This window comes from Bos taurus, chromosome 10, assembly GCF_002263795.3.
Source record: "Bos taurus isolate L1 Dominette 01449 registration number 42190680 breed Hereford chromosome 10, ARS-UCD2.0, whole genome shotgun sequence".
In the NCBI taxonomy this organism is placed as follows: Eukaryota; Metazoa; Chordata; class Mammalia; order Artiodactyla; family Bovidae; genus Bos; species Bos taurus.
In genome coordinates, this window is record NC_037337.1 from 42,831,655 (window position 1) to 42,855,764 (window position 24,110).

At 41.1% G+C, this 24,110-nt stretch overlaps 1 long non-coding RNA gene and 1 pseudogene across 2 annotated transcripts in view; both read right to left on the reverse strand.

Moving 5' to 3' along the window:
- Nucleotides 1–242: 242 nt before the first annotated feature.
- LOC112448447 (uncharacterized) overlaps nucleotides 243–24,110 on the reverse strand; it is a 172,259-nt gene continuing 148,391 nt past the window's right edge. For both annotated transcript variants that reach the window (XR_009496088.1, XR_009496087.1), the window contains one exon: nucleotides 243–2,618. This is a non-coding gene — a long non-coding RNA (uncharacterized lncRNA). The remainder of the gene's footprint in view (nucleotides 2,619–24,110) is intronic.
- On the reverse strand, nucleotides 5,500–5,600 carry LOC112448588 (uncharacterized; annotated as a pseudogene).

Consider the following 24,110-nt stretch of genomic DNA (forward strand, 5'->3'; position numbering starts at 1 on the left):
ACGCTGGACTGGAAGAAGCACAAGCTGCAATCAAGATTGCCGGGAGAAATATCAATAACAGTCAGACACGACTGAGCGACTGAACTGAACTGAATGAATTAGATATTTTTGGCAGGGATCATGAGAATCCAAATCACTTTAAAAAGGGCCTATTTTTAAATTACTGTTACCCCGCCCCCCTCCCTGCCTCGCTTGTAAAAGCCCATGGACAGAGGACCACGGTGGACTATATTTCATGGGGTTGTAAAGAGTTGTACACAGCTGAGTGACTGAGCACGTTGACCCCTGCCCCACCTTTCATTAGACCTGAAGCTCTACAAAGGCAATGGCTTGTCCGTCCTATTTCTGATTATGTAGTATCAGTATCTAGTACCTAATTACCTAGGGTCTGGTAAATATTTGGCATGTAAACTTTTAAAAAATGGATAGATGGATAAATGAATGGATAGATGAATAAATGGATGGACTGTTAAAATATTATGCTTTAAAGAAAGATACACACACACACACCCCTCAGAAAAAGATTAACCCTGAAAACTTATTGAACGTGAAAAGTTTTTTAAACAAAAAGTACAAGCATTTTAAAGAAGACAGATACTGGAATGATTCCTTTCTGACCTCACAAGTTTTTTCAGGTACAGACTGACCTTCTATTTGCTTTCTATTGCTGCTGTAACAAATTACCACAAATTGAGTGGCTTAACCAACACAACTTTTTTATCTGACAGTTCTGAAAGTCAGAAGTCCCAAACAGGTCAGCAGGGCTGTAGTTTCCAGAGGCTGTTCACATTCCTTGGTTGGTGACCCTGCATGACTCCAATCTCTGCTTCCAGTTCACATCTCTCTGACTCTGATCTTCCTTCCTCCTTTATATATAATTGTAATAATCCTTGTAATTACATTGGGCCCAAAGGTATAATCCAGAATAATCTCTCCATCTCAAAATTTTTAAGTTACTCACATGTGTGAATTATCTTACCTCATAAAATAACATAGAGGAAGTTCACTCTATGAACTCATAAAATAACATCAGGAAGTTCACTTTTTTGTGGGGCATTATCCTACCTACCACACCTCAGTTCCACAAAACTGAGAAGTTCTGTCCCTAAAATGCCTAAATTTAAAAGGGGAAGCTCTAAGACAGTTCTTTCATAAAGATAAAATTACTATTACAGACCACCAAAAACTTCTGACAATTTTAAAGAGTCTCTTCTTTCATACCTTATTCACTTATTTCTTTTAAAAACGAGACAAAGATACAACACTTGCTCTACATAGCTCAGTGGAGGGCTCTGAGGCATTGCTCTAACCAGTTGAGTTCCAGATCCATCCCCATATAGTGCTCGAAGTTCCCTGCACTTCAATTCCATCTCTAAGGTGGTTGTTCAGTTGCTAAGTCCTGTCTGACTCTTTGTGACCCCATGGACTGCAGCACACAGGCTTCCCTGTCCTTCACTATCTCCAGGAGTTTCCTCAAACTCATGTCCATTGAGTTAGTGATGCCATCCAATCAAGTCATCCTCTGTCACTCCTTTCTCCTCCTGCCCTCAATCTTTCCCAGCATCAGGGTCTTTTTCATTGAGAAGGCTCTTCGCATCAAGTGGCCAAAGTACTGGAGCTTCAGCTTCAGCATCAGTCCTTTCAAAGAATATTTGGGGTTGATTTCCTTCAGGATTGACTGGTTTGATCTCCTTGCAGTCCAAGGGACTCTCAAGAGTCTTCTCCAGCAGCACATTTTGAAAGCTTCAGTTCTTCGGTGCTCAGCCTTCTTTATGGTTCAACCCTCACATCCATACATGACTACTTGGAAAAACCATAGCTTTGACTATATACAGTCTCTGCTTTTTAATACGCTGTCTAGGTTCGCCACAGCTTTTCTTCCAAGGAGCAAGAGTCTTTTAATTTCATGGCTGCAGTCACCATCTGCAGTGATTTTGGAGCCCAAGAAAATAAAATCTGCCACTGTTTCCTTTCCCACACCCCTCCCCCGCCCCATCTATTTGCCATGAAACGATGGGACCGGATGCCATGATCTTCGTTTTTTAAATGTTGAATTTTAAACCATCTAAGGTTAGCTGTGGGCAATCCGAGAAGGTGAGACAGGCTGACAGCATTTTTCCACATTGTTCCGGTTACCTTGGTTATAACAGGAACGTCTGGGTTCCTCTTATAGGTTTGCTTGTTCCCCTAAAAAGAGGGAGTATTTGGAAGGTCAGCCCTACCTGTAAACCCGCACTAAGTAAGGCTTGGCAAAAGGGCTAGATACTTCGCCAGAAACCTTTAAAAGCAAAAACCTTGATAGTCTAGTGGTGAATGAGGTTACATCCAGTGGCAGGAGGGTGGGGAGGAGAGGTCGGTTAACTAAGGGAAACGGCGATAAAAATTAGCAAACCTAACCGTTACGGGAAGAATATAGGAAATCTGGCCTCGGAGGTGCATTTTTTCCACTGACGCGGAGCAACCATTTTCTCCAATAGGTTGTGAGGAAACGAGCAACCCCTGTTGGTTTCGAGGGTGATAACAGCTTTTCGCAAAGACGTTCTGCTGATTGTCCAGTAGGGGTCAGTGATGAGGTAGGTGCAATCCCTCGAATATCCTAGTTAACCAGTGAGTTTTAACTGTAAAGGAGACATAAAATAGGAGACAAGTGTTAAAGAGTGAGCCAGTAATAAAGGCCAGTTATATCTCGTCTGTTTTTAATGCACACATTAGTGAACTACTGAACACGTAAAAAGTATCTGGAAAAAGGTAAACGTTTGTTGTTTACACAAAATTTGAATCCGTTAGTTGTACAGAAAATTTAGGTTCCCTTAAATCAGGGCGATGATAAATAAACAAAAGAGACGGGGTCTCGCTATGTTGCCCAGGCTGGAGTACAGTGGCTATTCACAGGCGCGATCCCACTACTGATCAGCACGGGAGTTTTGACCTGCTCCGTTTCCGACCTGGGCCGGTTCACCCCTCCTTAGGCAACCTGGTGGTCCCCCGCTCCCGGGAGGTCACCATATTGATGCCGAACTTAGTGCGGACACCCGATCGGCATAGCGCACTGCAGCCCAGAACTCCTGAGCTCAAGCGATCCTCCAGCCTCAGCCTCCCGAGTAGCTGGGACTACAGGCGCGCGCCACCGCGCCCGGCGATGAAAAACCTCGGCAGAGAGATACTAGAGGTTGCGGTGTTGTGACGTCATCTGGGGCGGGGCGAAGCAGAAGCCCTGCCAGGCATAAGACACGCCCGGCTCAGGGTGGGCCGGGAGGCTGAGGACATGTGACGTCATGGGGCGGAGATATCGTCTTGCCCTGGTCTGTTTGCGGGCTTGGAACTCGCACGTTTTCTTGTTCCAGCTTCGGCTCCTGGTGTTTTGCTTGGACTACTGTATTTTCTGGAGAAGGAAATGGCAGCCCACTCCAGTGTTCTTGCCTGGAGAATCCCAAGGACGGCGGAGCCTGGTGGGTTGCCGTCTTTGGGGTCGCACAGAGTCGGACACGACTAAAGCGACTTAGCAGCAGCAGCAGCAATTGTATTTTCGTTTAAGAAAAGTTGGTCGGTTGGCTCTTAATGCTCATAGGTGTTGTGTTCGGACACGCAGGTAGCACAAAAGGAAATGCAGTGCTCGGTCCCTCATTTTTCCCTTTCTTCAGCAGATCTTAAACACGTGCTGCACTCTGTGAAGAAGTTATTTACGAAGGAACCGGACCTTCTGTCCCTAAATCTACCATTGTCCACAGCAAGCATTTAGGAGGTGTCTTCGCTGTACCAAGGAATGTGATCCATAGTAGCGGGGGTTGGGGTCCACAGAAGTGCTGGAGGCCAGCTTAACTTTCACTGTTGAAGAGAGGTGGGGGAGCCGTCCGTTCATTGCCCGTTATTGTTGGGGGAGAAAATCTAGTATTGGAGTAGACTGTGCAAGAATTAGTATTTGGCGACCTGAAGTCTTTTAGGAGCAAGACTAGGTTGCTGCTGCTGCTGCTAAGTCGCTTCAGTCCTGTCCGACTCTGTGCGACCCCATAGACGGCAGCCAACCAGGCTCCGCCGTCCCTGGGATTCTCCAGGCGAGAACACTGGAGTGGGTTGCCATTTCCTTCTCCAATGCATGAAAGTGAAAAGTGAAAGTGAAGTCGCTCAGTCATGTCTGACTCTTAGCGACCCCATGGACTGCAGCCTACCAGGCTCCTCCGCCCATGGGATTTTCCAGGCAGGAAGGCATAAAGAGGAAGGAGGAAAAAAGAATTTCCAGCCATGGTAGATCTGCAATCAGCAGACCTTTTCTGTTTTATACAATCTTTACCATCTTTTTCTCTTAAAAACTAGTCCAAATCCCCCCTCCATTTCCTCCCTTGCAACACATTATTTTGCTCCCTCTTTGTAGATAATTTAAAGGCCGTCAGAAACATCTCAACTCCTTGTTACTCCGCTCTCCTTTAAAATTTATCTTTACATTTTCTTTTATATACATATTTGAATTTATTTATTTTTGCATTTTAAAATTTATTTTTAATTGGAGGATAATTGCTTTACAGTATTGTATTAGTCTCTGCCATATATCAACATGAATCAGCCATAGATATACATATAGCCCTGGAGGAGGGCATGGCAACCCACTCCAATATTCTTGCCTGGTGAATCCGCACAGACAGAGGAGCCTGGTGGGCTGCAGTCCATGGGGTCTGCATGTGTCCAAAGAGCTGGACACGGCTGAGCGACTGAGTACTGCATAGCACATACATATATCCATCCTCTCCCTCTTGAATCTCCCTCCCACCTCCCTTTCCATCCCAGCCATCTAGGTTGTCACAGAGCACCTGATTTGAGCTCCCTACTTCATACAGCAAATTTCCACTGGCTATCTATTTTACAGATGGTAATGTATATGTTTCCATGCTACTCTCTCCTTTCATCCCACCCTCTTCTTCCCTTTGTGTCCACAAATCTGTTCTCTACATCTTCATCTTGATCGCTGCCCTGCAGATAGGTTCATCAGTACCATCTTTCTAGATTCCATATATATGCATTAATATATGATATTTGTTTCTCTCTTTCTGACTTACTTCACTCTGTATAACAGGCTTTAGGTTCATCCACCTCATTAAGACTGACTCAGATGTGTTCTTTTTTATGGATGAGTAATATTCGATTTTATATATGTACCACAGCTTCTTTATCCTTTCATCTGTCCATGGGCATCTAGGTTGCTTTCACGTCCTAGCTATTGTAAACAGTGCTGCAAAAAACACTGGGGTACATGCGTCTCTTTCAATTATTGTTTTCTCAGGTTATATGCCCAGTAGTGGGATTGCTGGGTCATATGGTAGTTTTATTCCTAGTTTTTAAAGGAATCTCCATACTGCTCTCCATAGTGAGTCTATCAATTTACATTCCCACTAACAGTGCAAGAGGGTTCTCTTTTCTCGACATCCTTTTCAGCATTTACTGTTGGTAGATTTTTGGTGATAGCCATTCTGATTGGTGTGAGGTGATACCTCATTGTAGTTTTAATTAAAAAATATGGAACACTTCACGAATTTTTGTGTCATCCTTGTGGAAGGGCCATGTTATTTGTATTGCTCCAATTTTAGTATATGTGCTGCTGAAGTGAGCACTATCTTCACATTTTCAAAGAAGGGTAACGCTTTGTTGTCTCTTCCTGTCAACTGCTCCTATCAAATTCTTCCATCAGTTATTTCCACACCCATCTTCGCTCCCTCTCTCCCCTCCCCTCTTATATAGAGACTCTAAGCTTTCTTTCAAGTGTCCTTTGACCTTGCCTCTCTTTCCAAATAAAATGTTTTCATGGTTGCCCTTCCTGAAAGCATGTTCTACAGTTACTACATTCACTTCCTAACATTCTGTCTTCAGACCACAGCCCACTACCCACTGAAATTATTATAAGGTTCCCGTATCTAAGCCTCCTAATTGGCAGTTCTAAGGGACTCTTTCAGACTATGTGACACAATTTATGCCCCGCTCAACCATCTGAACTATTTGTGACCACTACCTGCTCCCTGAAGGTTTCTCCCTGGTTCTTGCTGACAGCCCCTGCTGGGTCCTCTAAAGTTTTGCTGCTCTTTCTGCCCACTGTATAAATGTTATTCTTTGTAGATCCTCCTAAACCTTCTCTGTAGTTTTTTCATGCTCTTCATGCCTGATCTCACCAGTTCTCAAGGTTCTTAAATCTGTAGCTCCAATGTAATGGTCTTTTCAGAGCTCTAAATCTGTATTTCAAGCTGCCTACTAGGTGTTATATTGAAATTATTCAAAACTTCAAATTCAACATGTGCAAACAAAACTGATCATCTTCTGGTCCCTTCCTCCAAACTGTTTCTAACTTCCTATATTCTCACTTTCTACCAATATATGTAGTTGGTCACTTCAGAACTCTCTGAGTCATTCTTGACCACTGTTTGATGCATTTAACACCAGGTAAAATTTATTTTTTGTCTATCCAATAATGAGCAGTGTGCTAGGTAATGGAGATATAGTGGTGAAGAAAAGGGACACGGTGGGGAGACAGAACATAGCAAAAAAAAAAAAGTTACAAGTTGTGTTAAGTGCCATAAAGTAAACAAAGTGCTGAGATAAAAACAATAATGACAGGAAAAGGGGAGAGGACCTATTTTAGAGAAAGCAATGATGTAAGCAGATCAGGGGGGAGGGGGCTGTAGGAAATCTCTGGAAAGAGAGAACCATGCATGACTTTCCTGACATAGATCAGATCAGATCAGTCGCTCTGTCGTGTCCGACTCTTTGCGACCCCATGAATCACAGCATGCCAGGCCTCCCTGTCCATCACCAACTCTCAGAGTTCACTCAGACTCACGTCCATCGAGTCATTGATGCCATCCAGCCATCTCATCCTCTGTCGTCCCCTTCTCCTCCTGCCCCCAATCCCTCCCAGCATCAGAGTCTTTTCCAATGAGTCAACTCTTCACATGAGGTGGCCAAAGTACTGGAGTTTCAGCTTTAGCATCATTCCTTCCAAAGAAATCCCAGGGCTGATCTCCTTCACGATGGACTGGTTGGATCTCCTTGCAGTCCAAGGGGCTCTCAAGAGTCTTCTCCAACAACACAGTTCAAAAGCATCAATTCTTCGGTGCTCAGCCTTCTTCACAGTCCAACTCTCACATCCATACATGACCACAGGAAAAACCATAGCCTTGACTAGACGGACCTTTGTTGGCAAAGTAATGTCTCTGCTTTTGAATATGCTATCTAGGTTGGTCATAACTTTTCTTCCAAGGAGTAAGTGTCTTTTAATTTCATGGCTATAGTCACCATCTGTAGTGATTTTGGAGCCCAAAAAATAAAGTCTGACACTGTTTCCACTGTTTCCCCATCTATTTCCCATGAAGTGATGGGACAGGACGCCATGATCTTCGTTTTCTGAATGTTGAGCTTTAAGCCAACTTTTTCACTCTCCACTTTCACTTTCATTAAGAGGCTTTTGAGTTCCTCTTCACTTTCTGCCATAAGGGTGGTGTCATCTGCATATCTGAGGTTATTGATATTTCTCCCGGCAATCTTGATTCCAGCTTGTGTTTCTTCCAGTCCAGTGTTTCTCATGATGTTCTCTGCATATAAGTTAAATAAACAGGGTGACAATATACAGCCTTGACGAACTCCTTTTCCTATTTGGAATCAGTCTGTTGTTCCATGTCCAGTTCTAACTGTTGCTTCCTGACCTGCATACAAATTTCTCAAGAGGCAGATCAGGTGGTCTGGTATTCCCATCTCTTTCAGAATTTTCCACAGTTTATTGTGATCCACACAGTCAAAGGCTCTGGCATAGTCAATAAAGCAGATATAGATGCTTTTCTGGAACTCTCTTGCTTTTTCCATGATCCAGTGGATGTTGGCAATTTGATCTCTGGTTCCTCTGTCTTTTCTAAAACCAGCTTGAACATCAGGAAGTTCATGGTTCACATATTGCTGAAGCCTGGCTTGGAGAATTTTGAGCATTACTTTACTAGCGTGTGAGATGAGTGCAATTGTGTGGTAGTTTGAGCATTCTTTGGCATTGCCTTTCTTAGGGATTGGAATGAAAACTGACCTTTTCCGGTCCTGTGGCCACTGCTGAGTTTTCCAAATTTGCTGGCATATGGAGTGCAGCACTTTCACAGCATCATCTTTCAGGATTTGGAATAGCTCAACTGGAATTCTATCACCTCCACTAGCTTTGTTTGTAGTGATGCTTTCTAAGGCCCTCTTGACTTCACATTCCAGGATGTCTGGCTCTAGGTCAGTGATCACACCATCGTGATTATCTGGGTTGTGAAGATCTTTTTTGTATAGTTCTTCTGTGTATTCTTGCCATCTCTTCTTAATATCTTCTGCTTCTGTTAGGTCCATACCATTTCTGTCCTTTATCGAGCCCATCTTTGCATGAAATGTTCCTTTGGTATCTCTAATTTTCTTGAAGAGATCTCTAGTCTTTCCCATTCTGTTGTTTTCCTCTATTTCTTTGCATTGATACCTGAGGAAGGCTTTCTTATCTCTTCTTGCTATTCTTTGGAACTCTGCTTTCAGATAGTTATATCTTTCCTTTTCTCCTTTGCTTTTCACTTCTCTTCTTTTCACAGCTATTTGTAAGGCCTCCCCAGACAGCCATTTTGCTTTTTTGCATTTCTTTTCCATGGGGATGGTCTTGATCCCTGTCTCCTGTACAATGTCACGAACCTCCATCCATAGTTCATCAGGCACTCTATCTATCAGATCTAGTCCCTTAAATCTATTTCTCACTTCCACTTTATAATCATAAGGGATTTGATTTAGATCATACCTGAATGGTCTAATGGTTTTCCCTACTTTCTTCAATTTAAGTCTGAATTTGGCAATAAGGAGTTCATGATCTGAGCCACAGTCAGCTCCTGGTCTTGTTTTTGCTGACTGTATAGAGTTTCTCCATCTTTGGCTGCAAAGAATATAATCAATCTGATTTCGGTGTTGACCATCTGGTGATGTCCATGTGTAGAGTCTTCTCTTGTGTTGTTGGAAGAGGGTGTTTGTTATGACCAGTGCATTTTCTTGGCAAAACTCTATTAGTCTTTGCCCTGCTTCATTCCGTATTCCAAGGCCAAATTTGCCTGTTACTCCGGGTGTTTCTTGACTTGCTACTTTTGCATTCCAGTCCCCTATAATGAAAAGGACATCTTTTTTGGATGTTAGGTCTAAAAGGTCTTGTAGGTCTTCATAGAACCGTTCAACTTCAGCTTCTTCAGAGGTTACTGGTTGGGGCATGGACTTGGATTACAGTGATATTGAATGGTTTGCCTTGGAAACGAACAGAGATCATTCTGTCGTTTTTGAGATTGCATCCAAGTACTGCATTTCGAACTCTTTTGTTGACCATGATGGCTACTCCATTTCTTCTGAGGGATTCCTGCCTGCAGTAGTAGATATAATGGTCATCTGAGTTAAATTCACCCATTCCAGTCCATTTCAGTTCGCTGATTCTTAGAATGTCGATGTTCACTCTTGCCATCTCTTGTTTGACCACTTCCAATTTGCCTTGATTCATGGACCTGACATTCCAGGTTCCTATGCAATATTGCTCTTTACAGCATCGGACCTTGCTTCTATCACCAGTCCCATCCACAGCTGGGTATTCTTTTTGCTTTGGCTCCATCCCTTCATTCTTTCTGGAGTTATTTCTCCACTGATCTCCAGTAGCATATTGGGCATCTACTGACCTGGGGAGTTTCTCTTTCAGTATCCTATCATTTTGCCTTTTCATACTGTTCCTGACGTAAGAGAAGGCATTTTAGCCTAAGTCATTCTGTGATCCAACCTTGGTCCCAATGCTTATCCTTGAACAAGTCTCTTATGAATAATCTTAAGGGAAAAAAAGAATGCAGGAACAAGTGACTGTTATGAGGCAAGAGAAGTAACAAAAGCACAGATAATAAATCATTTATAAAGACTCCCAGTTCTGTTTCAGTAGTAAAGATTAGCCTGAAGTGCTTAACTCCCAGATTAACTGGAACCTAAGGGATGATGATGTTGACCATTGGTCAGACCCTGATGACTTTAATCAACTAAAGCTTAGACTCTGCTTATCTTTGCAGCGAATCTGTGCTGGCTTCTCCTCTGCCCAAGCCCCTTCATGATTATGCATTTACCCTTAGCTTAAAGTTTTGCAGTTCTGAGCTCACTGCTTGGGAAAGATTCCTGGTGTTCTCCTTTTCTGCTGCAAGAAATAAATCCTTCCTTCTTTCAATCTTTGGCTTGGATCAACACCCACCAAGAGAACAGAGTTTTTGGGTAACAGCTAAATAAGCCTCCTTGAGGAGGTGTCATTTAAATTGAGACCTGAAGAATGAGGCATCAGTTAGGGTACCTCAATTGCAAGCAGTAAGGACTGTCTGTAAACTGAAGTAACAAACTCCACTTAAGAAGGGATTAATTGGAAGGGAAGAGGAGTGTGAAATAAAATGTATATTTTATGAAAAAAATTTAAAAAATAAAAATGTATGTTTTATGGCAAGATAAGAAAAATTTAAATATAAAAAATTCTGCCTTTTGGCCTCCTCTCTCCTGCCACCGTGCATAGTGTATCTGCATCATGGATTAACCAAACCGTCCCCATCAGCAGGAACGTCTCCCCAACCTTAAACAGCAACATTCTCCTAGCACCAACAAGGCAACTCCTTCAAAGATAACATTTCTTCTTGATCTTGTAAGGAAGGGGTCACATGACCTACCACAATGGCGTTTAGATCTTTATTATGTAATCTGTCCATATACATCATTTGATGTGTCAAAAAAACTTATAACTGTGCCTATACTTCTACAATGTTCTCAGAGCTTTCTGATACACTCTTCCTGAGTTATAATCCTCAAATTTGGTTGGAATAAAATTTTCCAATTCTTAGATTGACTAACTTTTTTTTTGTCGACAGAAGAAATGTGGCAGAATGAGAGCTGTCCCCCAAAGTCTGTTCTTTCCTTTTACTAAACTAATAAATTTTCAGTTGAGCACATGAAGCCCCGGCTAGAGACCACATTTCCTAGTTTCTCTTAAGGCCAAGTGTGGTCAAGTTCTCAGTAAAAGTGATATGTGCCACTTCTGCATCACTTGCTGAAAAATAAATCAACTCTGCTCTTTTGCCCTTACCCCAGCACTGAAGTGAAGTCGCTCAGTCATGTCCAACTCTTTGCGACCCCATGGACTGTATCCTGCCAGGCTTCTCTGTCCATGGATTTTCCAGGCAAGAAAACTGGAGTGGGTTGCCATTTCCTTCTTCAGGGGATCTTCACAACCCAGGGATCAAACCGGGATCTCCCGCATCGTAGGCAGATGCTTTTACTGTCTGAGCCACCAGGGAATTCTCCCCCAGCACTAGATGGCGCCAATGCAAACCTCTGGCAGTGCCCCAGCTTTAATCATGCAAATAAGGAAAATGATAACACTCTAATGTCAGAAAACGAAGAGCAATTGAAAAGCTTCTTGATGAGGATGAAATAGGAGAGTGAAAAAGCTTGCTTAAAACTCAACATTCAGAAAACTAAGATTATGGCATCTGGTCCCATCACTTCATGGCAAATAGATGGGGAAAAAGTGGAAACAGTGATGGACACATTCAGTAGTCATGTATGGATGTGAGAGTTGGACCATAAAAAAAGCTGAGTGCCAAAGAATTAACTGATGCTTTTGAATTGTAGTGCTGGAGAAGATTCTTGAGAGTCCCTTGGACAGCAAGGAGATCAAACCAGTCAATCCTAAAGGAAATCAACCCTGAATATTCATTGGAAGGACTGATGCTGAAGCTGAAGCTCCAATACTTTGGCCACCTGATATATAGAGCTGGCTCATTGGAAAAGATCATAATGCTGGGGAAGATTGAAGGCAGGAGGAGGAGGGGGCGACAGAGGATGAGATGGATGGTATCATCAACACAACGGACATGAGTTTGAGCAAACTCTGGGAGATGGTGAAGGACAGAGAAGCCTGGGGTGCTGCAGTCCCCAGGGTTGCAGAGTCGGACCTCACCTCTGGTGAGGTGATGTGCAGCATTAAGAGGAAAGAAACCAGAGCCCATGGATAACTTACTGGAGTTGAACAACCCTGTTTGCCTGGGCCACTTCTACCTCCAGACTGTTACATGAGAAGTAAGTTCCTGTAACCAAGCAGAACCCTATGTGGCTTTCCCAAGACATACCCTCCCAAGCAACTCATATCCTCTGCCTGTCTTTATTTTGTAGAAAAACTTTAGCATCCTCAGCCTTCCCTGAGTTCCAAAGAATAAATTTAATCAGAGAAGTGAGAAAATGTAAAAACAAAAGAAAACAGACAAGCAAGAAAAATAATAAGAGTTTAGCCATGAAGTGAAGTCAAGGACTTCTAGGGCCTCATCAAGGGCTATAGATAATGTTCTGAGCCATGTTCTTTGAGCTGCTTTGCAGATACTGAAACTCCCACTAGGTGGAAGAAGTTAACAGTATGCTGCCCACAAGAATGTAGGCTGCAGACCAGCTGGTATCAGAAGGGTGATGATGTTGACTTCTAATTATCTCACCACCAATCAATCAGAAGAATGTGCATGAGCTGATCACACACCCTGTAACCTTCTTGCTCATCCTATCTTTAAAAACCTTTCCCTGAAGGCCACTGAGGAGTCTGGGCCTTTTGAGGATTAGCGACCTAGACTCTGCTCGGTGTCTGCAATAAAAGCTGCATTTTCTTTCACCACCACCTAGTGTCATTAGATCGACTTTACTTCACACAGTTAAGTGGACTCAAGTTTGATTTGGTAACACGCCTATCTCATGTAAATCATTATATTTTGGGGTGTCTATTATTGCAGCATACTCTGTCCTCTAATTTAGGGAAGCTCACAGAGGAAACTCTGGCTAACCAAAACTCAGAAAGGGCAGGAACTGAAAGAGCTCCAGGCATCTTCAGGGCACCCCAAAAGGATGAGTCAGCCTTGACCTCCTGTAAGGAGTCTGATTTTCTATTTTGCATTCTGTATCCTTCTACAATCACCCTTTTATACTCATATCCATTTTTTAAGATAAGTAAAACTTTTATGTTCTGCTTTTCAAATTTGTCACTATACTTTTAGTGGCAGTATGTCTCTCAACTTGATGTATAATTGATGATTTAAATTGAACCACTATCAGTTACACTAACCACTATTTCATCATTCTATACTTTTCACCTGTATTATTTTATGAATTAGTGATATACATAATACCCAGTACAAAGTTAATTATGCACAAATTTGCATCAGTCACTTTTCTTTCAGCTTTATTGAGGAACAATTTTCAAATAAAATTGTAAGACATTTAAGGTCGTGTACAATGTAATGAATTGTGTCCATTGTAAAAGGATTTCTGCCATCAAGTTAACACATCCGTCACCTCACGTGTTTACTTTTTTGTGGGGGCGACATTTAAGTTTTACTTTCTTAGCAAATTTCAATTGTACATCCAGAAGTGGAATTGCTGGATCATGTGGTCGTTCTACTCTTTCTTGAGACACAGCCATACTGTTTTCCATAGCAGCTAAACTCGTTTGCAACTCCACCGACGATGCACAAGGTTTCCATTTTCGCCGCATCCTTGCCAGCTTTTATCTAAGTTTTTACTTATTAACATTGCTCTTTCAAACATAACCTGAATGACAGTTAATTTTGAGGCACTAAATGTCAGAATCGATTCTGCATTCATTCCAAATGGAATGTCTCAACCTGTATACACACGTCCATTCACTTGCGCTCGAGTCATTTATAAATCAGTCCTTCAGGGGAACGTTAATGGGGTCAGACCCACAGGGTTTCTGCCCTGGCAGCCGGGAGAGAAGGCTTGTGGGTAAACCGGGTCCCGGCTTACCGCCTCAGCAACAACCAAGCAGGGGACTAGCCTAAGGCCAGACCCTGGACCGCATAGCCGGAAAAGAACACCAGAGGAGAGCTGACGCGGTTGAAGAAAAGAAGGCGTTAAGATCACCCGCCAACAAGATAAAGAACGAGCCCAGTGCACTGCTTCCAGCACCAACCGCCAGCTTGGTCCAGCCCAGCCCACTACTGAGGAATGAGGAAGTGGGGAGGCGGGGCCTCCGAAAGGGAAGGTGGGGCCACCTGGGCAGGGACAGGCGGGGCCGTCTGGGGTGTGAGAGGCGGGACCCGCAGGGCTGGAGACGAGAGTAGCCCGGGGCCTGCGGAAGGTGGGGCACGGAGGAGGGTGGGGTGGGACACGAAGGAGGGTTCGGTGCTGGGGAAGGGGGTGAGAGGCTGGGTCACTAGGGGAAGGTGAGGCGGGGCTTGTCTAGGACGGAGACTCCGGAGGCGCAGGGGGAGAGGAGAGAGGGGTACCGCCAGGGGGCGAGGATCTCCGCGGTCTGCGGATCTCAGTCCAGTCCTGGGCTTCCTCCTCCCAAGAAAGCCTCCCGGCCCCGCGGCGCCTCGCAACCGCGCGACAGTTTCGCTGCTGCGGACAGGATTTTCTTTATGATAGGTTATTTGCATTTCAGAGACACGCCCATATGGGCTAACCCCGATTCTGTTACATTTAATAAAGGAACAATGGATTAACGAGAGGTAATAAACATTTACTTCTTGGGCACACTCTGAAGGAAAAGCCTTTAGTGTAGTTAATACACAGTATCTCACAATGTCTATCAGAAGCTCATTTCTTGTGGCAGGTTTTCAAATATCAGAATAAATCCTTAAGTGAACACAGTTACTTATACGGTGTCACGCTGCTAGACTCATAAATTAAACTTGTGGGGTTATTGTCCTCAATTTAAATATCTTTGACTTTTATGCGACAGTAGCACTCCATTACAACATGGCTATTTGTTACACTGATTTTGATCTGAGGTGAAATAAATCACGTCCCCAAACCAAAACAATACATTAAAATCCTGATATTTAGCAAACTTTGTCGCAGTTATTGATTCTAACTCTTTACACCAATGTGGCAAAAGCTTTCTACTGTATTTAATTTATTCATTTGCCTTAGAACGTTTCACTTTCATCAGATTAAGTTTGAAACAGTGCTTCCTTTGTTTAAGGACACCATAGAATCAGACTAATGCCACACCCTGCCAGAATAATTGGCAAATTAATTTGCTTTTTTGTAACTTTCTATTCTCAAGGTTAATTATTTATTGAGGTTAGTATATTTGAACAGCCTGGCTTTTGGTATAGAAACAAATATTTTAAACTGCATACAGCTTATACTGACGAAGGTGAGAGAGGATCAAGATAACGTTCTTTAAATCATTCATTCACTCATCCAACAGTTAACCATTGAGCCAGTGCCTGCTATGTGCTGCTAAGCTGCTAAGTCACTTCAGTCGTGTCCGACTCTGTGCGACCCTATGGACTGCAGCCCACCAGGCTCCTCCGTCTATGGGATTTTCCAGGCAAGAGTACTTGAGTGGGGTGCCATTGCCTTCTCCGTGCTATGTGCTAGGTGTCCTGAAATGTTAACTATTAATTAATACTGGGGATAAAAGTTAGATTAAAAGTGTAAACAGAAAACAAGGAAGTTGTTTGACATGATACAAATAGTCTAAGATACAGGCTTATGACTATTCAGCTTGAACCTTGAGAAAAGGGCATAATTTCTAAGAGAAGAATGACTGGAATAGTTCTAATCTTGCATGACTGCTGGCCTCTGGTTATGACTAGTATCAAAATCCTAGGGCTTTCCCTATACAAAGGTGGTGAGGAGGGTAATATCTTCCCCTTGAACTCCTCCCCTTACCTTGAATCAGTGGAAGCTCATTGAGGCCTTCTGAGGTTAAAATGGCAATGTACTTTCACTTTTATTTTGGAGAGGGAAATTTTAAACTTTTGGAGTGTGGTTTAGACAGCTTCTTATTGAGATTTCATAATGTGATGATTGAATATATAGCACCATGGTGCTTGCTAGGAGATGTTTTATAAATACATTATTTTATCACAAGTCACATTGATAATAATTAAAATGTATTGTTATACCAAGTTTTCTCTATATTACAATTTAATATCAAAATGATTCATAGTTTCCTCAGGGTGTGCCCTGAAAAAAGGCCTATTTATACACAGTATTAAAGGTACAGTCTGCTTGTGCCTATTCAAATGAACCCCCTTGCTGTACAATGGCAGAGCTCTAATTCATTTTGTTCAACTCATTTCCCAAGAGGCCATGGCCTAACATGTGGCAAGAAACAAAGACAGACAAAATCACTATGTATTAGTTGCAATATTCTGTAAAAGGAGATAATCTATAGTCACCATGATGTATGGATAAACAATATTACATATTACAAAAAGAGTATTTGTATAAGCAAGACAAATAAATACAAATGCTGAGTTATGCTTTATCGTTTTTAAAACAAATATTAGTGCTCTTGTACAGTAATATAATAATATAGACTAAAAGAGTGATTTACCCTTTGTGATAGAAATTTATTAAACTAGTAAGCCTGTTTATGCATTTATTCATTCATTCACTCTATCATTAATCATTGAAAGTGAAGTTGCTCAGTCATGTCTGACGCTTAGCGACCCCATGAACTGTAGCCTACCAGGCTCCTCCGTCCATGGGATTTTCCAGGCAAGAATGCTGGAGTGGGTTGCCATCTCCTTCGCCAGGGGATCTCCCTGACCCAGGGATTGAATTGGGGTCTCCCACATTGTAGGCAGACGCTTTTACTGTCTGAGCCAACAGGTAAGTCATTAATCATTAGGGATATACAATTAAAACCACAATGAGATACTATGTCATACCTACTAGGATCACTATAATTTAAAAAAAAACTGTATAATAATAAGTGTTGGCAACAATATGGGGAGCTCTTGCACATTGTTGGTGGGAATGAAAAATGGTGCTGTGAAAAATGGTTGGCAGTTCCTCAAAAAGTTAAGCATATGATTACTATATAGTCCAGTGATTCTATTCCTAGCCACAAGAACTGAAAACAAGGAATCAGTTACTTGTAGATGGACGCTTGCTGCAATATTACTCACAATAGCCAAAAGGTGGAAACAACCCAATTGTCCTAATAGAAAACCATGTGAACAAAATACTCACCCATAAAGAGGAAAAAAGTTCTGATGCACTCTATAGCATAAATGATCCTTGAAAACATTATGCTAAATAAAAATTTGCCAGACACTAAAGGACATATATTGTAAGATTCGACTTATATGAAATATCTAGAAAAGGCAAATGCATAGAGACAGAAAGTAGAAAGAGGCTGAGGGGCGCAGAGAACGGAGAGGGTGGGGGGGGTGCTTAATGGATATAGAGTTTTTGTTTTGGGGTGATGAAAAAGTTTGGCAAATGGTGCTATAAATTTCCTTTTCATCACTGCTTTAGCTGTGTCCTTCAAAATTATATACATTGTATTTTTACTTTCATTCATTTCAGTGTATTTTCCTTCCCTTTAAGACCTCCTCTTCGACCCATGAATTATTCAGAAGTGTGTTGTTTAGTCTCCAAGGGTTTTGAGATTTTCCTGTTACCTTTCTGTTATTAATTTCTAGTTTGATTCCACTGTGGATGGAGAATATAGTCTGTATGATTTATAGGTCTTTAAATTTTGTTGGTATTGCTTTTCTGGCCCAGAATATGACACTTGATAAGAGTGTATATGCTGTGGTGTTAGGTGAAATGTTCTATTAGTTTTGATTATTTTGGGTTGATGCCATTGTTGAGTTTTTCTATAACCTTGTCGATTTTCTGTCTAGTTTGTTCTATCGGTTCTTGCAAAAGAGGGACTGATGCCTCCAACTACGTTGTTGTTGTTGTTCAGTCGCTCAGGCGTGTCTGACTCTGTGACCTGATGGACAGCAGCACCTGAGGCCTCCAACTATGTGGATTCATCTATTTCTTCTTTCATTTCTATCAGTTTTTGCTTCACACATTTATATTCCTTTATTATTGTTTATAATTATATATAATTCTTCCTCAACAATCTTTAGAACCAAATCAGAGAGTGTTATAAATTTTTACTGCAATCATCAAAAATAATTTAGAAAGAAGAGAAGGGAAATCTATTATATTTACCCATATTTTTGCTTACCATGTTCTTTCTTCCTTCCTGATGTTCCGAGATTCTTTTTTAAAAATATTTTATTTTTGTTTATTTATTTTGGGCCATGCTGGGTTTTCGTTACTATGCAGGCTTTTCTCTAGTTTCAGAGATCGGGGGCTACTCTCTAGCTGCAGTGCACAGGCTTCTCATTGGGGCCTCTCTGGTTGCAAAACACGACCTCTAGGGCATGCGGGCTTCAACAGCTGCAATATACAGGCTCAGTAGTTGTGATTGCTGTGCTCTAGAGCACAGGCTCAACAGCTGTGATACATGGACTTAGTTGCCCTGCAGCATGTGGGATCTTCCTGGATCAGGGATTGAACTCGCATCTGCTGCATTGGCAGACAGTCTTTACCACTGAGCCACCTGGGAAACCTCCAAGGTTCTTTTTTTAAAAAAAATTCTTTCCTTTCTGTTCAGATAACTTCCAGCTTCCTTTGGTAATATTTTAGGAAACATCTGTTGGTGAAATTCTCTTTATTTTCCTTTGTCTGAGAATGCCTTGATTTCCCCTTCATTCTTAAAACGTATTTTCACTGGATATAGGATTCTAGGTTGACAGCTCTTTTCTTTCAGGACTTAAAAAATGTCCTACCACTTCCTCCTGGCCTCTATGGTTTTGGATAAGAAATCCACTGTCATTTAAATAGTTTTCCCCCTTGTAGGTAAGGTGCTGTTTTTCTCTGGTTTTGTTCAATATGTTTTATTTGGCTTTCATTTTAGGAAGCTTGATTATAATGTATCTTGATGTGGGTCTCCTCAGGTTTGTTTAGCTTCTTAAATCTATAGGTTTGTGTCTTTTGCCATATTTGGGAAATCTTTAGCCATTATTTCTTTGGGAACTTTTTCAGCCCACTCTATACTTTCCTTCTAGGAGTCCAGTGATAAAAACATTAGAAATTTTGTTATAGTAGCACAGGTTTCTGAGTCTCTTCTCAATTTTTAAAAAATTCTATTTGTTCTCTGTTGTTCAAATCAGGTCATTTCTATTGTTTTATCTTGTAGTCCACTGATTGTTTTCTCTGCCCCTTCTATTCTGTGTTGAGTTCATCTGTTGAGTTTTAAAATTTTGGTTATTACATTTTTTTCAGTTCTGAAATTTCAATTTAGTTCTTTATATCTTCTATATCTTTTTTGAGACTTCCTATTTCTTTGGTGAGACTTTCTATTTTTTCAGCTGTTTCGAATGTGTTCACAATTGTTCACTGAAGCATTTTTACAATGGCTCCTATAAAATCTTTGTCAGGTAATCCTAACATCTTTGCCTTACTGATATTGGCATTTATTGATTGCCCTTTTTCATTCACTCTGACGTTGTTTGAGAATTTGATTTTTTTTTTTTTTTTTTTTGAGAATAAGCTGTGCTTTTTGTTTGAGATCTGAATATTTTGACTATTCTAAGACTCTGAATTTTATTTAACCTTCTGTTTTAGCTGGCTTCCTCTAGCACTTCTCCAACAGGGAAGTGGAACATCACCTCACTACTGTCAAGTTGAAACAGAAGTCCAGGTTCCTTACTAGAATCTGTTGACAGCCTGGGGGGCTTGTTACTTCTGGGTGGGGGTGGGATCACTGGCTCCCCACTAAGCCTCCAGGGATACCTCCCAGGCTGGAAGGGGTAGAAGTGCCTCTTTACTGCTCCCAACATGGTTTTCACTGATACCACACCATGAACGGTGAGCACTGTTGAGGATCAAGAGGGTAATGGTGGAAGAGGGGCCTGGCCTCTATGTGATGAAAATCTGACTTTCCAGTAGGCCTTCGCTGATACCACCCCCACTGATTCAACCTCCTTACTGCCTAGCTGAGGTGGCAGTGCAGGCTCCCCATGAAGTTTCCAATGACACCAAGGGCTTGGATGGGGCTCATCAACACGACATGGGGATGAAAGACCTCTTCCCCACTCTGCCTAGTGAGGAGGCAGGAGATTAGGGCACCTTGTTAAGAAACTGGCGAGGGTGAAAGCCTAAGCTGCTCACCTGGCCCTTCACCATGGGTGAAGGTGGGGCTACAGCTTTTTTCTTTGGGTTTTGGCTGGAGTAAAGTGGTTGTTTTTGAAAAGTTTTCTGTCTTGCTAGGTTGCCCCTTTCCTAATTCTTTTTTAAAGAGAGAATATCCCTGGAGGTTTTTTGGCATTTCCAAGTTGCCAGATTCTTAAGCTCCAAGTCTGGGATACATGAGGCAAAAAGAAAACCCAGGGAACTCACCACCACATCATTCCTTGAGCCTTTAAGTCCCTGGTCAGTCTGCCTTCTCTTCATCTTTCAGTCTTCTTATGCTTCTTTTCTATGTAATATCCAGGGTTCTTAGTTGTACTTAGAAGGAGGAATTGAAAAAAGTATGTTTACGCCACTTCCTGGAAGAGGCTGTGTTAACTTTTTTCTTTTTAGATGCACCATGTGGCTTGTGGGATCTTAGTTCCCCAACCAGGGACTGAACCTTGGCCACGGCAGTGAAAGCACCAAGTCCTAACCACTGGACTGCCAGGGGATTCCCCTATATTTTATTAATTTTATTGATTAACTTCTAATCAGAGCAAATGATACTGATCAAAAAAGTTCTCCAGAAATTCTATGATGTCTTTTCCTCCTACATTAAGAGAATTATTGCTCTAGCATGCTGCTGCTGCTAAGTCACTTCAGTCGTGTCCAACTCTGTGGACCCCATAGACAGCAGCCCACCAGGCTCCCCAGTCCCTGGGATTCTCCAGGCAAGAACACTGGAGTGGGTTGCCATTTCCTTCTCCAATGCATGAAAGTGCAAAGTGAAAGTGAAGTCGCTCAGTCGTGTCCGACCCTTAGCATGGACTGCAGCCTACCAGGCTCCTCCGTCCATGGGATTTTCCAGGCAAGAGTACTGGAGTGGGGTGCCGTTGCCTCCTCCATGCTATAGCATAAGAGAATGCATTAACATATTCTAAGAGCTCTAATAAAGCAATTCAGAGATAGGTCAAAAGACCAGGTCACAGAGTGGTTTAGAGCTTTTTATAAATCAATTATTAGATTTGTCAATAGTCCGTTCCTACCTACTCCAGTTCTAATGGTGGTTTTATTACATAATAGTGGTGACAGTATACAATTATTTTATATTAGGTATTATTCATATCATATATAATTTTCAATGAAGCATTAAAGTCTGTAACTTTGATATGTTGTTAAAATTTGTTTTGCTTGCATACTACATTGATACATTTTATAAAGCTATAACTTTTATTTTTAAGTAACAGAAGCCTACTGGAGCTTGAAAGAAAACTGAAGGTGAAAGTGTCAGTCGTTCAGTCATGTCTGACTCTTTGCTATCACATGGACTGCAGCTCTCCTCTGTCCTTGGAATTTTTCAGGTAAGAATACTGGATTGGGTAGCCATTCCCTTCTCCAGGAACTTTTCCTGACCCAGGGATCAAAACCAGGTTTCTTGCATTGCAGGCAGATTCTTTACCATCTGTTACCAGGGAAGCCTTGTGGAGCTTGCTTTAGCAAAAAGAAAGGTCATTTTGTATAAAGATGCAAGTACTTCATGAAACTCAAGGGTTGGTATGGAGACAGACTCCAGGAAGGGCCTGGAACTGTGCAGTGGAGCCCAAGGTATAATATATTTTGTCTCAACTTCTCACTGTACATCTGCTTTATCTTTCTTGCCAAAGACTCTGCCACCAGAATATGGCTGTGACACAGTCCCTAGTTAAGAGAATATGGACCCACTGGGAAGAGACAGACTGATAATGGTCTTTCTTCCTTCAGTTCAGTTCAGTTGCTTAGTCATGTCCAAGTCTTTTTGACCCCATGGACTGCAGCATGCCAGGCCTCCCTGTCCATCACCAGCTCTTAGAGTCTAACCAAACTCGTGTCCATTGAATCAGTGATCTGATTTTAAATTCTCAGGAATGAGTACAATTAGCAAGTTAGGATCATGAGTCTACCTGTAGTCCATTTGGTATGATGTGAGGTGTATGCGTGGAAGTAGAACATGGAAAAACCAGTAGGGGTGACAGACGTCTACTCCTGTGTTCCTGTGGGTGGGGGTGCCATTTCCAAAGACAGCCAAAAGTGTTCAATACACTGGGTATCTTGTTCTATTCCTAGAATCTCTGATACATGGTTAACAATGTATCTACATTGAAACTGTTATAAAGTCACAGGTTTACCTTCTTATACAACCAACATCACTACTGTGAAAGTTGAATTCATGACTTAGTATTTCTTGTAATGTTTAAAAGATATAATAAGCAGCAGAAAGACCCATTTTTACATTTGGAAATGAAGTCAAACATCAGAAACTGCTTCAAAAGGCTCCAGAACTTTCCTTTTCCAGCATCAATCTAGTTAATTTGGGAAGTCAGCATACAGGGGACCAAGGTTTCCCTATGGTGAAGAGAGTATAGGAAGTGTCCCCCTAGTTTACCAGAGAGAGTCACCACACCATTGACTCTGGTTTGTAAAACTGTAAAGTTACCCCTGAAGCCAGTCTTGAGCTCAGCAGGCTTATATTATCTGACTAGTATTTGTGGACATATAATGTAGTAGGTGTCTTTCTAAGCCTTTTGGAATATAAATCTTTTTTACTTGAAATGGAAACAAACTCATAAAATTTGCCCAGCTAAGCCATTGTTAAATTGGTTATAGTGTAACATTTAGCTAGGATTTTACAACCATTTCCACACTCATAAATCTTGGTCATTGTTCTCAGAATTTTATATTAGAAGTAGAAGTAACTACAAACAGTAATTTACTGATAGTCCAAAGGTACTGAATAGCAAAAAACTGTAGTTCAAACTTTTGTTTTTAGTTATATCTTTTCCACTCTTAATACTGCTGAAAATGAGAGAAAGTCTTCATACTCAGGGATAACTAAAGTAATTATCAAGGTTTTGATTGGGATATACTTTTTTTTTTTATGGTTAAAGAGGAAAAACTAGCAAGTAGTTCTTCAGCTGACATGGGAAGAGGGAGTGAACTATCATTTTGGCTTCCACCCTCAATGTGTGGCCAGAATTTCCCTGATCCTGCATAGGATAGAAAGAAAGATACTACCGAGATACAAAGTGAGTGATTTTTCAAAGTTATAGGAGTTCAGAAATAAGGGTAAATAGCATGAGGTGCTATTGTTAAAGAAGACATTTATTTCATTTTAAAGTGGAAAGCTAAGTCATTTTATGAAAGTAAATATTTTTCTTATAAGATGATGCTTTAGTCAGGGATACAATAAACATGTGATATTGAACAGATTAGACATTATGAAATGGCATTTAAAAGTGAAGTCTTGTTTGAAAGCAAGCTGGAGAAATCTCTTCATTTGCAAGCTGAGTTAAAAGCAGAGATCCATTTTTCTATAGGAGTTAGCTTACATTTGTGTCTGTAACTTAAAACAGTGAAATAAAATGCAAACTGAGAAATTTAATACTTTATTTTATAAATATAAATTTGTTTATTTATAAAATATTTCACTGAATGACAATAATATTTTTTAAATTGAAATTTACTTTTTAAATTGTTTCAAGAAAGTGTCAAGAAAAAATTTTATCAGTGATATGATGATTTAGTAGTTCTCTAAGTTGTTACTTTTTGCAGATATTTTGGTTTTAGTGAAGTTCACTTTTTTAAAAAAAGTGTGCATATATAGAGTTAAAATTTTTCACTGTATGTATATTCTGGTTATTATTTTTTTATGATCATTACTTAAAATAATCTATTGTATAATTTGTTACATGAAGAGCCACTGTAAGATATGCTACTGTATGAAAATCTTGACTAACCTATTATTTCAGACCACAGATAAAAATTGTATATGTGCTTCCTTTTTTGTTTTACCTCCTCTGTGGTATAAAAGATATTCATTTAGTAAATAATGACTGAACTCCTGAGACCTACATGCTGTCACTGAGGACATTATGTGGAGAATGCAAAATCTCTGTCTTCACTTACTCTGTTAGAAGATAAATGGAAGTTGGCTTTCAAACATAAACTGTTTTAGCCCTAGCACAGTACCAGTGCCAGGTAGATGCTAGTGCTTCAAGTTGCTTCAATTTTTAATTATATCACACCTTTCACTGAAAAACAAGTAAAAGCCCAGAAAATCAATCTTC